Source organism: Ctenocephalides felis, unplaced genomic scaffold, assembly GCF_003426905.1.
Source record: "Ctenocephalides felis isolate EL2017-DRISC unplaced genomic scaffold, ASM342690v1 CF-g0.4_SCAFFOLD_01886, whole genome shotgun sequence".
Classification (NCBI taxonomy): domain Eukaryota; kingdom Metazoa; phylum Arthropoda; class Insecta; order Siphonaptera; family Pulicidae; genus Ctenocephalides; species Ctenocephalides felis.
In genome coordinates, this window is record NW_020538040.1 from 90454328 (window position 1) to 90476573 (window position 22246).

General features: G+C 30.3%; 1 protein-coding gene across 2 annotated transcripts in view; it reads left to right on the forward strand.

Moving 5' to 3' along the window:
* The window catches only part of LOC113376710 (solute carrier organic anion transporter family member 3A1), a 251322-nt gene that overhangs the window by 24332 nt on the left and 204744 nt on the right, over nt 1-22246 (forward strand). For both annotated transcript variants that reach the window (XM_026616729.1, XM_026616728.1), the window contains exons 2-3: nt 8571-8772; nt 8907-9030. The gene's annotated coding sequence lies outside the window, so the exon portion shown is untranslated. The remainder of the gene's footprint in view (nt 1-8570; nt 8773-8906; nt 9031-22246) is intronic.

Consider the following 22246-nt stretch of genomic DNA (forward strand, 5'->3'; position numbering starts at 1 on the left):
TCCATATTGGATGATTTTATTATTAGAAATTATCTAATAGGGCTGACTTTTTATTGGTGCAGCAATGCCGGATGAGGGCTGTTTTCACTTGGAAACATATTGCTATCTACATTTCCAAGTGAAAATCGTTGTCATTGCTCGAAGTGGGTATCGAACCCGGGACCTCTGATCCAAGTCTCATCGCTCTTAACCGCTTATCTACGGGCGAGCCCAATGAGCTAAATTTGTACGAAAATTTATGAGTCTAAAGATCGATGATCTGACTAAAAACATCACCGGGATGTTCAAGAAGGTTTTGTTGTGCATTTGGTAAGACAGAAAACTAATTTCTACATCGAGTTTATTTTGTCGAGCTAGATATCAATTAATTGGCAAAATGCAACCAGAATTGGACGATAGTAAAAGTGTGTCTGATCTTTTATCAAGACGAGGCTAGATTTCACAAAACTTTAGCTATGAGAGATGAACGTTTTTCGCAAATAATTGTAATTTTTTTTATACAGTCAATTTCAGGTAGGGGAGATTCAGTACGGTTATGTTACTTTTTTGATCAACCATAATTTTGTTAAATTACCAATTGAGAGGAAAGTTAATTAAATAGTAATTTGAACATTTGTCTACTTGGAAATATTGTCCTCAAATACGATCAAAGTCATATAATAAAATCATACAAGAAAAGGCGAGTGCCACAATCTCGTCACACCCCCGGGACGGTTGTGACAGGCATAAAAATAGGTTACAAAAAACATTAACCATAAACACCAAGATAAGTTGACTTTTATTGTCAGAAATGACTTTCATAGACAGAAATATGTATAAAAAATCATTTGAAAAAAGCTTACGAATATCAATTGTGGAGATCATATTAATGGTGAGTGCAGGCTGAATTCAATAATGTGAACATATTCAAGCAAACACACTAAATTTTTCTCCCTTTGGACTCTATCTTAAAATCAGTATAAGTTAGCTGTTATGGTGACCATACAACTGGTTTTAAAAATGATATTTTCTCTCATATTAGTATATACTTTTTTGTGAAATTTTGTGATTGCCTAATTTTCTTCAAGATGATCAGATGTCAAACAATTATTTGTATTGTTAGATTCGAACAACAATTAGATGCGTGTCATCATTCAGCAAGAGAAAATGTTCAAAATATATAAATTTAATAAACACAAAATTAATAATTTTCTGGTGAACATAATGGGGAAAACCACTTTAAGTTTTATTTATGCTTCTCTATATCTAAAATATATTTAAACTATAATTTCACATGGCATTGTAATAAATTAAACTCCTAACTGATCGTTTACAAATTATGCGTTTTTAGTAAAATATTATTCTTTAGCAATAATTTTATATTGACAAACAAAACTTTGTTACTAAGCTCTATTTTATATTACGAATGACACTCTACATAAAACTTAAAAATAAAAACTATTAATGAAATAATAAAAAAAAGAAACAAAAAATACCACGAAAAATTACCAGGTCACACAAACGAATATTTAAAAGAATTATGCGAGGAATCTCTTACTCGAAGATTGAAAAAAAATTGCCATCCGATCTTAAATGAAATGTCAAATAATTAAAAAAAAAATGTCTCATAGGAGATAATCTCTTTGAATGCATTTACATCCAGCATATTGTCTTAAAAAATTATATTATTTTGATCGGCAATAAATCTATGCAGAAAAAAGCTCTATTTGTCGCTATTAAATAAATATTGAAGATTTTCACAACTATGACACTCCAAATCCAAAAGTTTATCTGAATTAATCAAAGTTTATCTGATCAAATAAACATATCTTGAACAAATATTTGTACATAAATTGGATTTCGTCTCCGAAATCCTCCATTTCTGTTGAATATAGTCTATTACGTCCACGATTTAAAGCGTGGGCTCGAAGTTGTGGAATAATTCTCCTCGATATCGTAGGTGTCACCCGTGAACAACATTGAAAGGTTTCTACGACTAAACGCGAAATATTAATTTTGAAACAAGTGCATTCCACCCGCGCCGCGAACATTCTATCGGCCGACCGGTTGTACGAAATGTTGAATAAAAGCAAACTCTACTCAGAGATAGGAAACCATTTTATTATACCTACATGAAAAGAGAAATTCAACTTGGTCAAAATGTGAACGACGACCCAATCAGATGGAAATGATAAGTCTGCACAGTTTATTTTCAGAACTTTTGGACGAACCAAATTAAATTAGTTGGTATTGGTATTTTGCCTTGAGGCAAGTTACATGAACTTTCCGATATGTGTGAATAATCGACTTAATCAATTAAAAATTAATGAATTTATTAGTGATTAAAAGTATTCCGAGTGGATTTATTACACAATTGAAAACGAACGAACACGTTAACTCCGAGTATTTTCTAAAAGCAAATTTTCACAAATCAGTAATTTTTATAATTGAACCAATTTTCGTAGGACTTTAATGGTTTAGTATGTTCTTTAAGACCAAGTACTCTATTGTTATACCAAGTAAATCGTCTAATTTAAATTTTTACAGACGTCAAAAAAACTACTCATTTTCTCAAACTTTGATGAATTTTTAAAATTGAACTACTTGTCGTAAGGCCGTAATATTTCAGTAAACCATCATATATATAGTCAACAAAGTTCCATAAAAATTGGCTAAAATTTTTTTTTTAGTAGTTAATTACAAGAAAACGGTAGTTTTTCACCTAAAACTAATCAGTATCATTTTCAATTAATATCTTTCGATTAGTTTTTGATTTTTTAAAATGGATTCGGTAGTATGAGCTTAAATGTGGGCGAAAAGTTTAACACTTTTTTCCAAATTTCAAAGAAACGGCTCAGCCGATCGTCGCACAAAACTGAGAAACGATAATCTTTATCGAGATACATCAAATGGCTTTTAAATTTCTGAAATCGGTTCAGGCGTTTTTGAGCAAACGTCGATGAAAGGTCTAATTTCGACAAATGCGAAAAAAAACTATACTAATTTTTGCAAACTTTGAAGAATTTTTAAAGCTAAACGAGTTGTCGTAGGGCCGTAATATTTTAGTATGATCTAGATCTAGAAGACTATAGTATCTACCTGAAATAAAAATAAAAATCGTCGAAAAAACTTTTTTTAACACTTTATTACAAGTAAACGGCCCGACCGATCTCTACCAAAAACTATTCAGCACGATTCCCAATTAATATCTATCGAACGGTTTTTGAATTGCGGGCTAAAACGTGGACGAAAATTTTTTCACTTTTCTGCTATTTATAAAGAAACGGCTTGGTGGATTATAGTCGCACTATACTGACAAACAATAGTCCTCATTGAGATACATCGAATGGATTTTAAATTTTTGAAATCGGTCCAGCCGTTCTTGAGAAAACGTCGATTTACGGCAACAAATCTGTTCACATACACGCACACACATACACACACACGCTTTTTCCAAATTTGGTCTCATTCAATTCAGAATGGCTTGAAACGTCGAGAAAACATAAAACTAGCGAATCGGATTTTTTGATGAAAACATAAACTTCTGCTGCGGGAAGGTAATAAGTCTATAGTCAAATTATATTTGTAATTGATAAATAAATTAGCACAATGGTTGTCTTATACTAGTTTTATTATATTTTTGTTAGAAGTTAACAACCATGTCTTTCTAATTGGCTTTGAAGTAATATCCTGGAATTGCTATCTTTACTTTGGAGCATATTTATGGTTTATAGTTTGAAGTGAAAATGGATGTTACTACTGCTAGATATCTGGTAGCACGAAACGAAGGATTCACCACGTACCCCTACCTATCATTTAATTTCCGTAATGAAAACGTGAATGTGAGACCTAAATGTAACATTGTGCTGTTGAATTTTTGTTTTGAAACTAATCAATCTCTTCTATTTATGATCGGTTTCAGAGCTCGATGGATCTACGCGGATATTGACGAATGATTGATGTTCGCAATAGATAAGAATAGGTCTTCCAACAATAACAAATAATGCCTAAAATAAATATATTCCTTCTGATCTATTTTGAACCGATAATCAAAGCTTTGTTTCATTTCTATTCATTATTATTTAGCTTGTTAATGAATGTCTGTGTAAATATTTTTAATTGTGTGATGCATGCCAAAGATAATAATCATTACTAATATTTTAGTATTTTAAATAAACTTTTAAATAAACTTCAAAAATGTGTATATTGACACATTTTTGTTATTTTATAGCACCACTTAACAAAGCAAATTAATTATAAACATGAGTCATAAGTGAAGTTGGTACGTTGCAAATTGTGTATAAAGTTGTAGGCGAGACTGGGTACGTTTGTGCCACTTTCTTTTATTTGCAATAATTTTGTTAATTTACCAGTTAACTGGGAGAAAAGTAAATTTAATAGCCATTTGTCATTTGTCGTAGAAATACTGCCCCTTTCGCTATGGCAGTAGCACCACTGAACGAACAGACAAAACGATAAATTTTAATATATTTCTATAATTATCAATTAAAATGTGGTAAAAATAAAAAAATACGCTTCTAAACTAGAATTTACAATAAAAGTCTACAATTTTCAACTTAACTCATAGTGATAAATCTCGAACCAAAGGCAAACACAACATGTCATCCAGGGACGACATCCGTATACACAGCACATGTGGATGTCGTCCAGAGAAATGTCGAAATGAAAATTTTTGCATTTTTGAAGGTTTCTGAACATTTTAGCATACCTCATTATCAGAAGAAATGGATGTGTGTGTCTGTTTGTTTTGTATTTCCGCATTTTTGTGTTTTAAATGGTTCAAAAAACATTCGATTCCTATTGATAGGGAGATGTGCCGATTAGTTTTTGGCAAAGGCAGGTCTAACCGTTACGGAGATAAAGAGCAGAGAGTGCAGAAAATAGAAATCGAGTTTTTGAAAGAACGGAGCATCCGATTTGAATCATCTAAAAACATTGAATTTGTAATGATTTAGAGAAGTGGTGATTAGTTTTTGGCAAAGGCAGGCCCAGCCATTTAGAAGATACAAAGCAAAATGTACAAAAAATGGCAGTTTTTGGGAGAAATAAGCATCCGATTTGAATGATTCAAAAAACTTTCTGCTTGTGTTGACGAAATAATTGCTTTTGGAAAAAAAAATTTCAATTTTTGTTTTATTTTTTTTTATTTTTATTTATTTTTTTTTGAATATCGAAAACAATTGAGATTTCAATTTTAATTCTGGTTAAAGTTCTAGAGCTCACTTATATACTTTAAATGAATAATTTTGACTTTGTAATTCAGTTTATATAATTCTTGTAAATATTAGACAACGTTACAGTATTTATAATAATTTATTTGAAAACATTTAATATTCCTCGAACAGTTTCTGACGGTACGGAAAGTTCCAGCAATTTGCCTTAAAGCACGATACCATACACCACTAGTTTTTTTCATGCAATGTAGATTAAAAATGCATTTTATATGAAGTATTAAATTTTAAAATCAATATTAACGCATTGTCAACTGGATCCAAATAAGATGCTGTTGGTCAGATGATACTATAGAGATAGAGAGTTGGCAAAATACGATAGCATTTTTTTTGTTAGAAGGTAAGATGAAACCATTGGGATCAAATTCGTCTAATACATTCTACTATAAGAAAAATAGATAATTGACTTAATCTTGTTTCATACAATTAATTTTTCCTGTGTTAATAGATCCCATTCTTCATATTTGATCGATTTCAGAATCGAAATATTTTTAACTATTTTTAAACTACTTTATCCACTCACTCGACTTTTTTTCCTTCATGTTTTGTTGTTTAGCAATGAACTGAATAATTATTTGTAATCTCATCATCGCACAATAATGTATTGTAAATGATTACGTATTCTGGTTTATTAAACATATTTTATTATTATTTTTAACGTTCACGTTTAATTTTTTATGGTTTTTCTTCACTAATTGAGTACTTTTATTTTTCTTGTTTTACGTTTGTGTTATCTTGGTTCATTAAAAGCTAAAAAAAACAAGTTCTTAAAATAGTCTAATATTATATGAATCATATAGTAAATTTCAGAATCTAAACTTTCAAAGTATGAACCATCGTATTATACCTTTCAATCGTATTCAATCGAATTGGAGTTAATTGCGTCATTTTTAAAATTGCAGGTGAATTCCTATCTATATTCAAGGTTGTTTTATATCTTTCAGCAAATTCGCCCAAAACAAACCATTCAAAGCTTGTTGATTTATGTCTTTCTGTCTATAATATAGGTTATTAAAATGTTAGCATAAAAATAAATTAGCGAAATATTCATGTTCTCTGTTTATCTTTTTAATTGCATTAATTAATTTTCAAAACTATATCCGATTTATAACATTGTTGCGTCCTGTCGGCCCGTTTGCCATATGCCATTAATTAATACCCGCGTTATATGAGAACATTTAATTCTCGATCCGGTTGATAATTCAATTTTTTATTTAGCTTATTTTACAACACAATGCACTATATCATATTAAATGTGGCGTAAAAATAAAAGGAAAGTCATAAAAAGAGTTTCAGTGAAACGAAATTATATTATTAGTTTTATCTCTATGCTCTAAAATAATAAAGTTTAGAATCTATAATATAAATTATTATAAATTATAATTACAAATAATATTATAATTTTATCATGCACTTTGATTTTATGAACTATATTGCTCTATATTTAGAATCGTTTAAATATTTTTAGAAGTAAATATTAATAAATTTTGGGAATTTCGATTCATATTATGAATTATTGAATTCAATTTTAATTTTCTAAATTGTCTATTAACAATAATCAATTGGTTTGAAAGCTACGAATACATATGAAAAATAATCCTTCTAATAGAGCAACGCATTAGTTTTGTTTTATTACTAGGATTACTCCGTTTCCTCTGATTTTTGAATTTAACTATGATTCTCGAATATTTTAGGATTTTTGAAGTAACACTTTTTGAGGGCTTAAATTATTATTCTATTTCTATTACAAATTTAATTGTTGCTCAAATAGTTATAAGTTTAATGCCCCATTCATATTAAAAAAAGGGTGAAATATTATTTTTAAATAAATAAGTTGCAAGTTGTATTTTCTGAATTCACCTGCAAAATCTGCACTGAATTCAAATGTTTTAGAAAATTTGATTTAATATCTATATTTAAGCAGAATCGCAATATAAGATATGGCGAGGCATAAAGGCCCAATTTGATTTTGAGCAATTATGTTGTGAAAACCAAACCAGTTATATCACAACAAATAACATATCAAACAAACTACTATCTGACAATGTTCAGTAAAATTCCCAACAAATTCATCATTGTATAAATGTTTTTTTTGCTGTTTTTTTTCAAAAAAAAAAAAATAACTTGGTCTTGTTTACTCGATAGGCAAGGTAAAATGAAGCCACGGGGCAAACAGTTCGAACGTTCATTTTTTAATTTTAAGGAGATTTTGCGAAATAATAGCTACATTATTCAACCAATGCAAAATATAAATTTCACGGGTACATTTTTTACAGAAATAATACTGCATAGAACTTTGTTCGGACGTATTTTTGTTTTATTATATTGGCCATGAAGGTGACAACCTTCAGGGCATTAAGCTTTACACGGAATGGTTGCTACCCCTGGTAGAGGGGGTAGCGGAGGATTTTAATTGAACTAGTTGTTCACTTCTAAAAGTAAAGCCCGCGAACATGTATACTAAATAACCAATAAATATATCTTCTTTCATTATAACTTAGTGACAAATCAGTGATTGTAGTTAGAACTGCAACAAATACATAATATACAAACAAATCAGTGTTTAATGCAGTCCACAGCTACAAGGGTTAAATTATAACCCTACAACCTGAATTATCGAAGGAGAGTTTTATTAAATTCTATAACTACGTAAAAATACAAACCTTGATCTGGTATTTCGTCAAAAATATCATCAGCGGAGTTGGAATATTTATTTATTTAACTTATCTCTTGTAAAATTGAATTTTAACTTAATTTACTTTACTTTACTTTTATCGGCGGACCTTTAAGCTACTCTACTTGTAGAAATACTTTACATAACGAAGTATGAAAACACTGTCAATTTTTATTATTTTGTAAACGTACAAAAATAGAGAGAATTCCTAATCAAACTCACTGATTTAGAAAATTGCAAAGAAGCTCTACTGCCATTTTTGAGGTAGAATGTTTTGTAATTGATTGCCCAGTCATAAGAAATTAATTGATTTAGTACCTTTTTTCTGTAGTAGTTGCTGTATCTTGATTCCAACGGTCTTAATTTAAATCTTTAAATATGTATTACTAAAAACAATTAAATTGAGTTATCGTAAGACTTGAATTATATTCCAAATTAAAAATAGAAGTTTTCCTTTTTCAGTAATTATCTACTAAAGCTTCTTTCGCATATAAGGCGAAGGCTCTTTATTCCTAAAATATACACGGTGTTTCAGGGTTTTGATAGATCTAAAATTTATGAATGTTGCTTAATTAATTTATTTTAGTATGGTTTTTCTATTTAAGAATATGATTTATTGAATTGAATGGTTACATATTTATTAAAGGAATATTTTTTATTTACAGATTTTTTGGCTCGTAGTTGAATGTGGCAAAATTCACATATCGAAACGTCATTATGACTGGATGACGACTCTAAAATTATACTTTATTAGAAAAAAAATGGCCGGGCCAAAAACGGTCGCACGTGGTTCTATACTGATTAGAACAAGAATTTAGACTGCAACTCACCATGAGTGCCGCCTGGACTAAGCTGGTAGACTATTAGGTAAATAGATTTATTTTCTATGATAATAATGTTCTGAAATTGAAGATATTGTAAAATACGTACGATATCAACTGATTGACAGCCGACATTTTTAAATTAATTGATGATCTATGATGTGATATTATTAATTTCAGCAGTAAGACTCTGGCAGTTCCAGAGTATCAGGACGGCATCAAACCTCACCATAGTCGTCGTGTTTCTGAAACCAATCAATACTCGACGATTCCCGGTAGACGTAAATTGATTGCACCATAGCAGGTTAGTCCGATCATAAAATTATAAAATAAATCTACAAAATTGATATAGAGACTCATTTCTTCATTTTGTTTTAAGTTTTAAACTGTTGAAGTCAGCTTCTTTGGATAAAGCTATGATAATTGTATCTCTGCTATACGATCAAACTGAATATTTGACATGCTAAATTATTCTTCGAATGTACTAATTTTGTTGCAATTACATTTGAAATAGAAATATAAAAAAGTACTTCATACAAACCTCGACATCCAACATATAGATATAGAGTAGAGCGGGGCTTGAAGGTCCGCTGGTAGAAAGATTCACCACCGATATCTCGAGAACGAGTAATGTTAGGATTTTTTTAACAAAAAAGATTTAAAAGTAGAGGGTAAAAGATATATACACAGCCATCACCTTGATTCTTACGACATCGCCATCAGGAGATAAACAGCAATGTTTGAAAATCCGAAACAGTGAGAACTGTTGTTTAGTTTACGAGGTCTTGATATAATTTTAAAGTACTCGTTATTTAATTGTTATACAAGAATGTTTTATATCCTCTAGAAGAGCTTACACGAGGGTGGGGTAGAGAGAACAAACTGAACTTTTATCCTGAAAAGGTGTAAACAATAAAAAAATTAAATATTAAATTAAATTTAGATAATAAAGCTATTTTACAAGAGTATTGACTTTCGTTGTTAGTTTTTTTGGTCGTGAGCTCTATTGTTTAGTTTACAGAACCTTACACACTTCTTCAATGATGAATAGCTGGGAGTTTTACTGAATGTAGTCAAATAGTTGTTTGTTTGATATGTATTATTTGTTGTGATATAATTAGTTTGGTGTTCACAATATTATTGCTCAAAGTTAATTGGGACCTTTGTGCTTCTACCCTATGAGTATTACTCAAATGAAACTATAGTGCCATGGTATTAAATTCCAATTCTGAATCGATTTTAAAAATTCAAAAAGCGTTCAAAAGATATTTTTTGGGAATCGACATGATTAGTTTTTGGTGAAGATTGGCCGAGCGATTTCTTGTAATAAAGTGTTAAAAATGTTTTTTTTTGCCGATTTTTATGATTTTTTTTGACGGTATATACCATAGAGATATAGATCATACTAAAATATCACGGCCTTTCGACAACTCGTTAAACTTAAAAAATTCATCAAAGTTTGCAAAAATTAGTATCGTTTTTTGGCATTTGTCAAAATTAGACCTTTGATCGATGTTTTCTCAAAAACGCCAGAATCGATTTCTAAAATTTCAAAGATATTTGATGTATCTCAGTGAGAACTATCGTTTGTCAGTTTTGTGCGACGACCTGCAGAGCCGTTTCTATGTAATTTGAAAAAAAGTGTTAAACTTTTCGTCCTCATTTAAGCTTATACTACCGAATCGATTTTAAAAAATCAAAAACTGTTCAAAAGATGTTAGTTGTAAATGATACTGATTAGTTTTAGGTGAAAATCTACCAAGCCGTTTTCTTGTAATTGTAATTGATTGTAATTGTTTCTTTGTAATTTGAAAAAAAGTGTTAAACTGTTTGTCCACATTTAAGTTCAAACTACCGAATCGATTTTAAAAAATCAAAAACTATTCGGAAGATATTAGTTGAGAATGATACTGATTAGTTTTAGGTGAAAATCTACTGAGCCGTTTTCTTGTTCTTAACGGGTAAATAAAATTTAAGCCGATTTTTATGGAACTTCTTTTGGCGGTATATATCATGGTCTTATAGAACTTACTAAAATATTACCGCCTTACGACAAGTAGTTTAAGTTTGAGAAAATGAGTAGTTTTATTGGCGTTTTTTATAATTAAAATTAGACAATTTATTTGGTATAACAATAGAGTACTTGGTCTTAATGAACATACTAAACCATTAAAGTCCAACGGAAACTGGTTCAATTATAAAAATTATTGATTTTTGAAAATTCGCTTTTAGAAAATATATAGTTTATGTATACTCGTCATTTTCACGTTTTGACACTTGATATGTGTCTTTATTTAATTACTCTATAAAAAGTAGTTTTTTTTGTTTTTTCATATTATTTAATTTGTACTAAAGATGAATCTGATTAAAATTGAACAAAAAAAAATACAGTATTCCATCAATTTCATATTTTCTTCCTTACTACGTCTGATAGAGTTATTCAATCATGCCCTGCATTGCGCATTTGCTAATGGATACTTTAATTTAATATGGCAACTAATTGAATATATTATTCAATTATTATGCTATTTAACACTTGGTATTGGTAATAAATCGTCCTAGATAATGAATTAAAAATACGTAACGTTCGAAGTGTTGTGATTCATAATAACCAAGGGCCTCTATTTGGCTACCAGCGCCTTCAAACCTAGAGCTTCGTTGTCTAGACATCGACTCGACTTTGTCCTTGCACTTGATTTCAGAGCCGAAACCAATAAAACGAGACTAGAAGTGTTTTCTCAACAGGTCAATTCGTGTAGCGACGAATAAATATTTATAGTTATTGATTCTTCTTCAGCATTTAATACATCGATGACCAGAATGTTTAGTTATATAATACTATTAATATGTTTGGCATATAATTGGCAATTGATGATATTGGAATATGTACGTCTATGAATTTGACCCCGGTTCGGAAATAATATTTGATAGACTCACTCAAACATATTTAATTACGGATAGATACTAAATTCTGCGTATTTTGTGATTGCTTTTTATTATTGCCATGCTACTTTCTTTAGATTATATTGGAGGATCGTATTTAGAAGAGTTTTATCTGCTGGGCTTCCTAGCTGTTCGCTCTGACATTTGAATACTCATTTTCACTTTAACTTTAAAAACAATTTTTATATGTATTGAAATGAACTGAAAAATGTAATACATACCTACCTAGACACACACAAACACATTATATATATATATATATATATATATACATATATATATATATATATATATATATATATATATATATATATTAGGGCGGGTCGATTTTAAGGTCACTTGGGCACATGTAATTTTCGGATTATGAGATTAACATGAGATACTTTGTTGATGAAACCATACCGCTAAAATGAATCTTGATGTCTCGAGCATTGACCTAAAAATAAGGGTTAAATTTTGAAAAAACTCTCATGGGGGTTCCAGGGATTGAACCAGGGGCATGGGAGGATTGGCCTTTCAAAGTTAGCGGGGTTCGGTCATACATTTGGAAGCAATTGGGGCACTTTAAATGGGTCAAAATGGAATTTTTTAAATTTCAGCCCTTATTTTTGGGTCAATGCACGGGACATTAGAATTCATCTTAGAGATGTTGTTTCTTCGTCCGGCGTTACGGGACTTCCCCTTACTGTGTATGTATTTTAGTGCTCTATCCGAAGTGTATGTATTTTAGTGCTCTATCTTCATGGTGTGAGAGTCCTAAATGTTTAAACACATTTTTCTTTTGTTTATGTTTACCTCTTTCACCACCTTCAAACCTTCACATCCATTGTCTTGTGCCTTCTATTTTGGCTTTAAATTTACTGGACTTTTTCTTTTCGTACTAATCTGCGATAATTCCAATCCCTTCAGTTCCTCTTTTTCACCTTCAAATGTGTTGTGCAAAAGTCACTATTTTCTTAAAAATAGAACGATCAAGTAACATTTTCTTTCCACAGTTGTACCCAGAGTTCAATTCTTCCTTCTTTTACATTTTACTATATTTGGGGTAGCTCATGGGTACTGCCCTGGGGCAATTCCGTGAGCTGAGTTAAATTCTAACTCGATTCAGGGAAGAATAGTGTGAGAGATTTTCCATTTCATCATGAGATACTTTCGATTTTTAATAAGAAATTGATTGGATATTGCTGATATAGACGTCTAGTTCCAAATATCCGAAAGAAAATCCGAGGTGTATTACGATGAGTAATTAAACACTTAATTATGTCTGAGGCGTATGTTATGAATCGCAGGATAGTATAACATTATCTGATCATTCGCTTGGTATTTTTCCTTTGTCGAACAGGAGCCCTAATGTCGACTTTATCATAAATACCGCTATCGAACTGCTAAAACAAATTGCATAAGTCGTGCACAATACCTATGATCATGTTACGTATTTTATTCATTGATATATACGAAAGCCATTAAAATGTGACTCATTTGCGGACTTCATTAAACCTTTTGTTTCCATTGTACCGTATGAGGTTGGCATATTTAATATTATGAAATCAAATTTTATTACACTACCATATTTAACGCACGCTATTTGTTTCGTTGGAAATGGACTTCGGAAAATATTGCACAAAGTGAATTCTTCAATTGACACATCATAGACACACATGTGCGTGCGCATATTAATTATTATGAATATTAATCACCTATAATGAAAAAATAGTTATTTATTTTTAAATAATCTGATGCGAAATTAATACATTACGCTCTCATTAGTTAGCATGGTGTTCTCGGGAAAATCGGTTTTAAAGCTCATGAGCCAGTATATGTATCTTGATCGAAACTTCATGGATTTCTGCGATGATGGCAGAAACTTCTCAATTCCTTGTGATTTTTTTTTTCAATATTTTCGTGAAAAATCAAAAATTGATTTGAGTTCAAAAATCATTCGGTTTATATGAATTGTGAAAGTTTTTATGCATGAAGCTCTATTCTACTTTGTATAATTTTGGAAAATAATACTTATGAATATAATTTATTGCCCACATTTTCGAAGAAAAAACCGAACTTTTGCTAACAGTGATAAAATACATATAAGATATTTTTCAACAAATGTTTGATTATTGTAGTAGGTAACATTTATTTATTATAAGAATTATAAGCTTTACGGTTTCAATGGGGTGTTGTTCAGTTTTGTAGTGTACGTAGCAAAAATGTGAAAGTTATGTCAAATGTGTTTAATGGCATATATGTTGAAATTTTTTCGTATTTGTTTTAACAGCAATCAGAGCCACTTAGAATTACATTGTCACATGATTTAACCTTATGTTGTTCCATAAGAGGCAACCCTTCGGTTGACTATTTTCCTATGTCTGTCGATTATATTAACTCTTATTATCTAATAGTTATGAGTGTATGTTGCAGCCCACGAAAGGCTATTTTTACTTGAAATTATGCAGACCAAATAAGACCAATGAACAAATGGTACTAAATACAACTTCACTTATATGTTATTATGCTACATCACAAAGATGCAGTTGTGATAGCATTGTTTGTTTTTGACATTTGTGCGTTTTCTAGGTTAGGTTTTCTATCTAAAACGCCTGACTGCACAAAAACCACATGGTTATTTGACAATTATTAGTATCATTTTGTATGGAAAGAGCTACGTAACATAAAACCTACGTAACATTGGTCTATTTTGCGGTGAAACCGACCCCTAGATTTATGGTCTATAACTTCAAGTGGAAATATGGCATTATGATCGACCCACTAACCTGGGACTTGTTGGTTCTAGCCCTGGTTATATACAATTGTATTCAATTTTTCGATTGAAAGTTTGGAATTTTATTGAGAATGAAAATAAATCTTACTTACTTAATTTAACAGTTTACAAATTTGACTTGCGTATAAATTCAAAGGACACAAATTGATAGTTTGAAATACATGATTAGAATTTTTATCTGTCAGCGATATTAATTTGTAATATTTTATATATCAGAATATTTATAAATGTAGTTTCCACAGTGGCTTATATAATATCACACAATTTCATTCTAACTACCTTCTTACTATTACTACTATTATGACATGAATTACTAGTTTAATTCTATGCGCAGTCAATCATTATTATTAGGTTCGTTCTATGTACTTGGGCAAGTTCACAGTTGTGTAAAATTTTGCGCAAATATTAGAAAATATCAGTTCGATCAGGTTCAATCGACCTACTTTCCTACACGAAGTTCTATTGTATATATTCACCATGACCTACCGTACCGACTGTTAGTTATTCGAAAAGTCCTCATCAGACAGTTGTAACTTGAACCAAATCGCGGCTGCGATAAAAAAACAAACGGACTATCATTGTTTCGTCTATAAGTCTGATCGTGGTGACCATTCGATTGTCATTCGTGGAATTTCGTCTGCGGGGACACCCTTTGTTTGGATTTAACCGCAGTCATGCTTGAACAAAGAGATATTGAGCCTAAACTATTTATAAGCCTAAATTAATTATTAAGAGATATTGAGCCTACATTATTTATAGAGTTTGGGCTCGCTCATTGGAAAGTGGATAGAGCGACGGGATCTGAATCAAAGGTTCCACATTCGATACCCCCTTCGAGCAACCTGATGTCAAGCAGTAGTGACATCGGTTTTCACATCGGAAATATAAATAGCAATATGTTTCCAAAATAGCCCTTACCTAGAATTGCTGTCTCAATAATTCATTAGTATTACAGATATTGTAACTAGTGGTGCATGGTATCGTGCCTTATGGCAAATTGCTGGGACTTAACATACCGTAATTAATTTTTTTTAAAGCTTTAAAGCTTTTTGAAAACATTAAAAAAATAAAGACTTTTTTGAAAATTTTGAAATTTTTTAAAAATTGAATTTTTTTAGTATAGCTGTTTTATAGACAAATTATCGTAAGCGCCGCGTCGCAGTGTAACGGCTAAAAAATTATAAATCTTGGTACGAACCTATAGAAATGTGACCAAAATTTGTACTTATTATTGAAATCTTTATAAAATATCTGAAAAGTTGATATGCATATGTCCAATGACAATTTTTAATCGCTGAATGGCATTTTTTAAAACTTTTTTTTGTATTCCCGAAACCGCTGGATTTGCCTTCCGAAAAAATTCACACAATTTTGACAATACAAGAAATGAGTTGTTTGAATCATTTAAATCGGATACTCCGTTTTCTCAAAATAACCATTTTTGGCACGTTTTGCCTCGTATCTTCGATATGTATGAACCTGTCTGTGCCAAAAACTAATTAGACGTCTCCCTATCAATAGCAATCGAATGTATTTTGAATCGGTTTATTGAAATCGGTAGATCCATTTTCTCTAAATCGTATACGGCGGCACGCACACATGCATTCATTTTCACTAAGGTATGCCAAAATGTTCAGAAACCTTTGAAACGTAGAGATATGCAAAAAAATTATTTTCGATTTTTTTGTGATGCCCTACTATAATACACCCAACAAGATGTTAATAATAAAATTTATCACTTATGGATAGAAAAACTGTTTGCGTTTCCATCTATAAATACAGTCGTAGTTTGCAAGTAAATTATTATAACGACTCATAAAATTCTTATTTTCTGATCGCTGTTTAAAAAAATATATATTTAAAAAAAAATTATAAAGTTTAAATGTATGAAGTTATCAGTTGTCAACTTCCAAAACCTCGAAAGGAAAAATGCCTCCTCGGTGGATTAGTTAACTGACAAATTTCCTTCACAATTATTGGTTCTAATGAAAATTATTCTAATTTTTAATTCATTTTATTTGTATATATATGAGTGCACGATTTAATTTATCAACATTGAAAAGGCTAAAAGGCTACTCGGTATCCTTCTAGTTTTTAAAACAATAATTCGATAATTAACATTTATTCTCAAAATTACTTAATTTTTTTTGTAAGGACGAATAGTAATTTAATAAAAAAAATTTAGAATAATGCAAAAGTTATGTTATTTAAGAAGAAATTTAAATAATATTCTAATAAATTATTATTTTAACAGTCTATTTGATATCGTTTTTACGTATAATGAGGAACAGTACAATAGTCTATGTACTTTAAAAATACATTATTTGTATTTTTTTGTTTTTCTTTTTCCATATGAAGTATTTGTTGAAAGTGTTAACATAACATTTGTGCAGAAACAGTTTCCCTTTAAGCTTAGTAGTATATTAAAAAAGGAACTACTCAAATTACTGAGAATTATCGTTCTTGAGTACTGTTGCTTTGAAGTTAAATGTGTAAACAAGAAAAATAACTTAAAACAATTGATAAGAGACCGTCTTGTGTTTATGTATACAAGAATGCATAGTACTACACGCTATACTATTATTATCAATTTCCCAGAAATAATGTTATTGTTGTTTTTTTGTTAAATAATTTAAGTTTACTATTTTGTTATCTAATTTTATAATATAATTCTGAATTAATATTTATATTAAATGTTACATTTCCTGTAGGTTCACACCGTCTAGTATTTAATATTATATTATATTTTAGGTTATTAAAAAACAAGTTAATAAAAATTTGATCAATTCAACAATTACCGAAGTTGCATTTAGTGTTAAAGGATGAAGGTCTTTTGTATGTTTTTGAATACACGTTTTAAGTTTAAAATGACTAATTTTTTGATAATGATGTTTACACATCAATGACCTATTTGATTATATTTTATATTACATTTTGATATTGTTGCAATAAGTATTATGATACATTTATAAAAAACGAAGTGATTATACTTAATCATTCAAAATACTGGTAGTTACATGTTGAATATTGAAAAATAGTATATAAAAAGTATGTGAAACAAAAGAAGTTTGTGAGAATCAATATGATGTACAACGTTGAATAGAATACGTTATTAAAGTAGGTAAAAACCAGAATGATGTAGAACGATTTGATAATAATTGAGACTCTTTCCACTCGGATGCCGCCACTCCGGCGGTAAAATACGTATATTTTACCGTATTACTATGCGAAACATTGCACATATTTATAATGGTAGCAGATAGTATGTAATTTTTCGCCCGCGTTTTAGTTTTGTTCAAAACTCTTTACCGGTTTTAAAAATTCAAAAACTGTTCGAAATTTATTAGTTGGGAATCGTGTTGGTTAGTTTTCGGCAAGGATCGGCCGGGCTGTTTATGGTCTTAACAAACATCTTATAGATATGAATATAGAGTATATTATAGTCGCACGAAAAGTGGTTCAATTATTGAAATTCTTCACAAGGTTTCAGTATAATGGACAGTATCAACATTTAAATTTCTATCGTCAAAATTTTAAACGTAGCTAAATGTATATGTGTAATATCGGAAAGTTTTAGCAACAAATTAAATTACCCAAATGCCTATTTTACTTTGTTTTCTTTATCTATAGGGTAGAGTGTCCGAGGGTAAAAAGCTACATCACCGATATTTCAGAAGCAAGTAAAGTTAATAATTTTTAACAACAATATTTGAAAGAAGAGGGTAAAAGATGTATAATCAGCTATCTTAATTTTTACCCCGGCAATATTTGAATATCCATAACAAAAGTTTTTTTTTTCGTTGTTTTTTTTTGGTTGTGAGCTAATGTTGTTTAGTTTACAAGACTGTGAATTGTTTTATAATTTGTATTGCCATTTTCGAGTTAGATAAGGAAGATTTTTTTTATGTAGCCTTTATACAATTTTACATGTGTAAAAAAGACCAACTGAATTTTCAGCTTGGCAAAGGTATAAACAATGAAAAATAATAAATAGAAACGTAAATTCAGTTTAAAAAATCATTTTTACAAGAGATTAAATAAATAGTTATTCCAACTCTGCTGATGAATATTTCTGACGAAGTACCAGATCGAGTTTATATACAGTGTTGTTCCTGTAAAAAATGTACTCATGAAATTTACATTTTGCATTTGTTGCCTAATGTAGCTATTATTTTGTAAAATTAAAAATAAGACATTTATTTTGTTCGTCCCCTGGCTGTCCGATTTTACCCTGCCTATGGGTCAAAACGGACCAGGTAACAATTCTTTAAAAATAGCAAAAAACACATCAATACAATGATAATTTAGCTGGGAGTTTTGCTTAACATAGTCAGATACTTGTTTGTTTGATATGTGTTATTTGTTGTGATATGTGCCCATAATTATGAAAGTGGTCTAATTGTAAGTCAAAATTAAAAAAAAATGAGTTTATCAGTTATTTTATATCACATTAGTTTAAACTAAATGTATTCAATGTAATTTTTACGAAATTGTCAAAAATGAACCATTAGATAGTGGTTGTAATTTTAACATTATATGGAATTCATTTAGTGTTAATTATGAAAGTGGTCTAAGTCAAAAATTTTTGGTATCAGGTCATTCCTTTCTACCGAATGATCGTGATTTTGGGTTGATAGAAATGAAAATGAAAAAAGCAAATTACTTATACAACCCTGAGCATTATTATGAATTGATAGAAAAGTGCAGAAGAAGCAATACATTTTCGATAAAGCGAATGTCGCAGCCGGACTTTATTTCAACGAAATCATTAGAAGATACAATAACAAGAATAGTAAAAAATACCGCGGGTGAATCTGTCTCTTGGCTACAAATTCAATGGATGAGATTCTTGAAAAATGAACCTTATAAAATTTTTTATGTTTTATAAAACTTCTTTAGATGATTCTACATTTCACGTTTTGGATCTTTCACCTAAAAGAGAAAAACCAAAAATATACGGAAAAATTAAATTACTTCCATTATACACCAGCATTAGACCAGTATCGGAAGAAAAACAAAGATATTATGAGTTTACTACCGTACAACCCTCCAGTTTTTCAGGAACATTTTAAGAATCTTAAATACTCGAAATAATGATAAAAATGGCTTACCGTTTAAAAATAATTAATAAATGCTCACGAATTATTTCAATAAAATTATTGTTTCAAATAAAACTCAAAGTTTTTTATTGCTTTAAGTCATTTATAGGACATTCAGTTAATTTTGAAAATGGTCTAAGTCAATTCGACCTTTAAAAACAATATTATTGTATGAAATTTACACAAAATTTCATATTCATAATAAATTTCCATTAATTAAGACTAATAGAATTAAAAATTAAAATGCAGCATAATGTAATAATATTTTTTAATTTATTCAAATGCAAATCATTAAATATCTCGAAACAAGAAATATATGACTTAGACCACTCTCATAATTATGGGCACATATAATTGGTTTGGTTTTCACAATATAATTGCTCCAAGTCAAATTGGACCTTTGTGCCATGCCCTACTATATATATATATATATATATATATATATATATATATATATATATATATATATATATATATATATATATATATATATATATAAAGTGAACTTTACTTTTGCTTTTATATTCATATTCAATATAATAGTCTGTTGCGCGTTCGTTTCAATAGAACCTAAACTAAAGTTTCAGCAGCGGCCGTCGCCTCGTCTCGAGCTTCGGACCCGAGAAAAGCAGAAAGAACTTATAACTCGTACTCGGCACAAAACTCATCAGGCATTCTAGTCGCCGTATATGAACTGCGAGTAATTTCGCGATACATTTCCTTATGGCTTTTCTTTCGCCGTTGCGCGATTATTGTTTTATTTACCTTTGTTCGCACTGCGAGGCGTGTGTGATAACGCATAGAATTCGAAGCAGCGCACGCAGCAGACCCATCGACGGGGCTCTCGGGGAAACAAATGCATGAATCATTATATTAAATAGAAAATATATCCTCACTATATATCATTAAACCTTGCAATCCATCCTTAGATATCGATAAAGCTACTTTTATACTTTAGCTTGTGACCAATTCTCGGGATAAAATAGAAATTTTATATTACGTGCTTCTTTTGAGTTGGTGGTCACGAACTCAACTGCTTGCATCTATATTACCCCTCACGTTGACATAATTCACTTTGAGAATGTCAGTTTCTGATGCTGTAAATTTACCACATACTACATCTAAGTTTGCTTTCTTCCTTATTCCTTTCTTACTTTTTGATCAAGCTATTGCTGTTCGATCAAACATTCACCTCCAAATGACACAAATATCAGAGTATTAATTTTAGTTTGACTTCACTGATGTCTATTAAAGCGTCTACAAAAAGTTACCCTAATGATAATATTGTTATTTGACATTTGCGCCATTTGGAGGTTAGATTCTATCTGTGAAATGCTCGATAGAGCAGTGAAGACATAGCTTCTTGACAGTTTGTGACTACCAACTCTCACGATTATTCAACAAAAGAGACCAGAGACTTCACTATTTTATCCAGAAAATTGGCCACTATTTCTTTATATTGACACAAATGTCAGAGCAGGTATTAACTTTAGTTCGACTTCACTGATGTCTATTGAAGTGTCAACAGAAAGTTACCCTAATGATAACATAGTTATTTGACATTTGTGCTATTTTGAGGTTAGGTTCTATGCGTGAAATGCTCGATAGAACAGTGAAGACATAGCTTCTTGACAGTTTGCGACTACCAACTCTTACGATTATTCAACAAAAGAGGCCAGAGACTTAACTATTTTATCCAGAAAATTGGCCTCTAATCCTTTATATTGAAAAATGATAATGCGATGAAGTGATGAAACTTATGGGCCAATTCTATCGCGCAACAGACCAATGTTATGGCAAGGCTATATTACTGAATCATACTGAATACTGTCAAAATGTCATGTATTTGCTGTGCATTAGGGCGTTTTACACATAACATATAAAAGACGTTGTTTGGCACACATAAAAGACCCTGTTTTCTATGATCGTTGTTTGGACATTTGTGCGGTTTCTAGATTAGGTTTTCTATCTGACATCCTGAGAAAAATGCCTGACTGCACAGCAACAACATAGATTTTGTCAATATTTAGAACGAATTTGCACGGAAAGTTTTCATAACATAGCCTTGCCATAGCATTGGTCTGTTATGCAGCAGAATCGGTCCATTAATTTTTGTACAAGAATGTTATGAGTACAGTCTACTGCTTAATATTAAGTGCTAGGATTTTACATAATGTGGAAAAAATAGTTATTTTTACGTCGTTTAGGTCTTTTAGGTTTTTGCTTGCACTATTTAACTATTTATTTTTATCGGCTATGTTCATTTTAAGAATTCAAAAAAAGTCCCGTGAAAATAGTAAATAAGAGATGAATAATCGTACTTCTCATTCAAAAATGTGTGAATATGTTTGAATAGAGCAAGATTGCATTAAAATATAAGTTAAACGCACAACTCGAAGTAATTAAAAAACTCTGATTCTGATTTAAAAGTGTAAAGTTTTTTTTTTATTTACATTTAAGAATTACAATCTGTCGTTCTTATACAACATTCAGTAATTTTGATGGTTTATAAAATAACGGAAAAATTGTCGAAAGATCACCCATTGGTGATCGATTCGATGTTGGATAAGTTTATTTATTTAAGCCTACGAGTAATTCTATATATTTTAGGATTACTAAAGAATATCAAAAAGGGGACGTTTTCTTCTGAGCCGTTCAATGCCATGGTTTTTTTTAAAGTGTAAAGTGATCTTTACTTTATC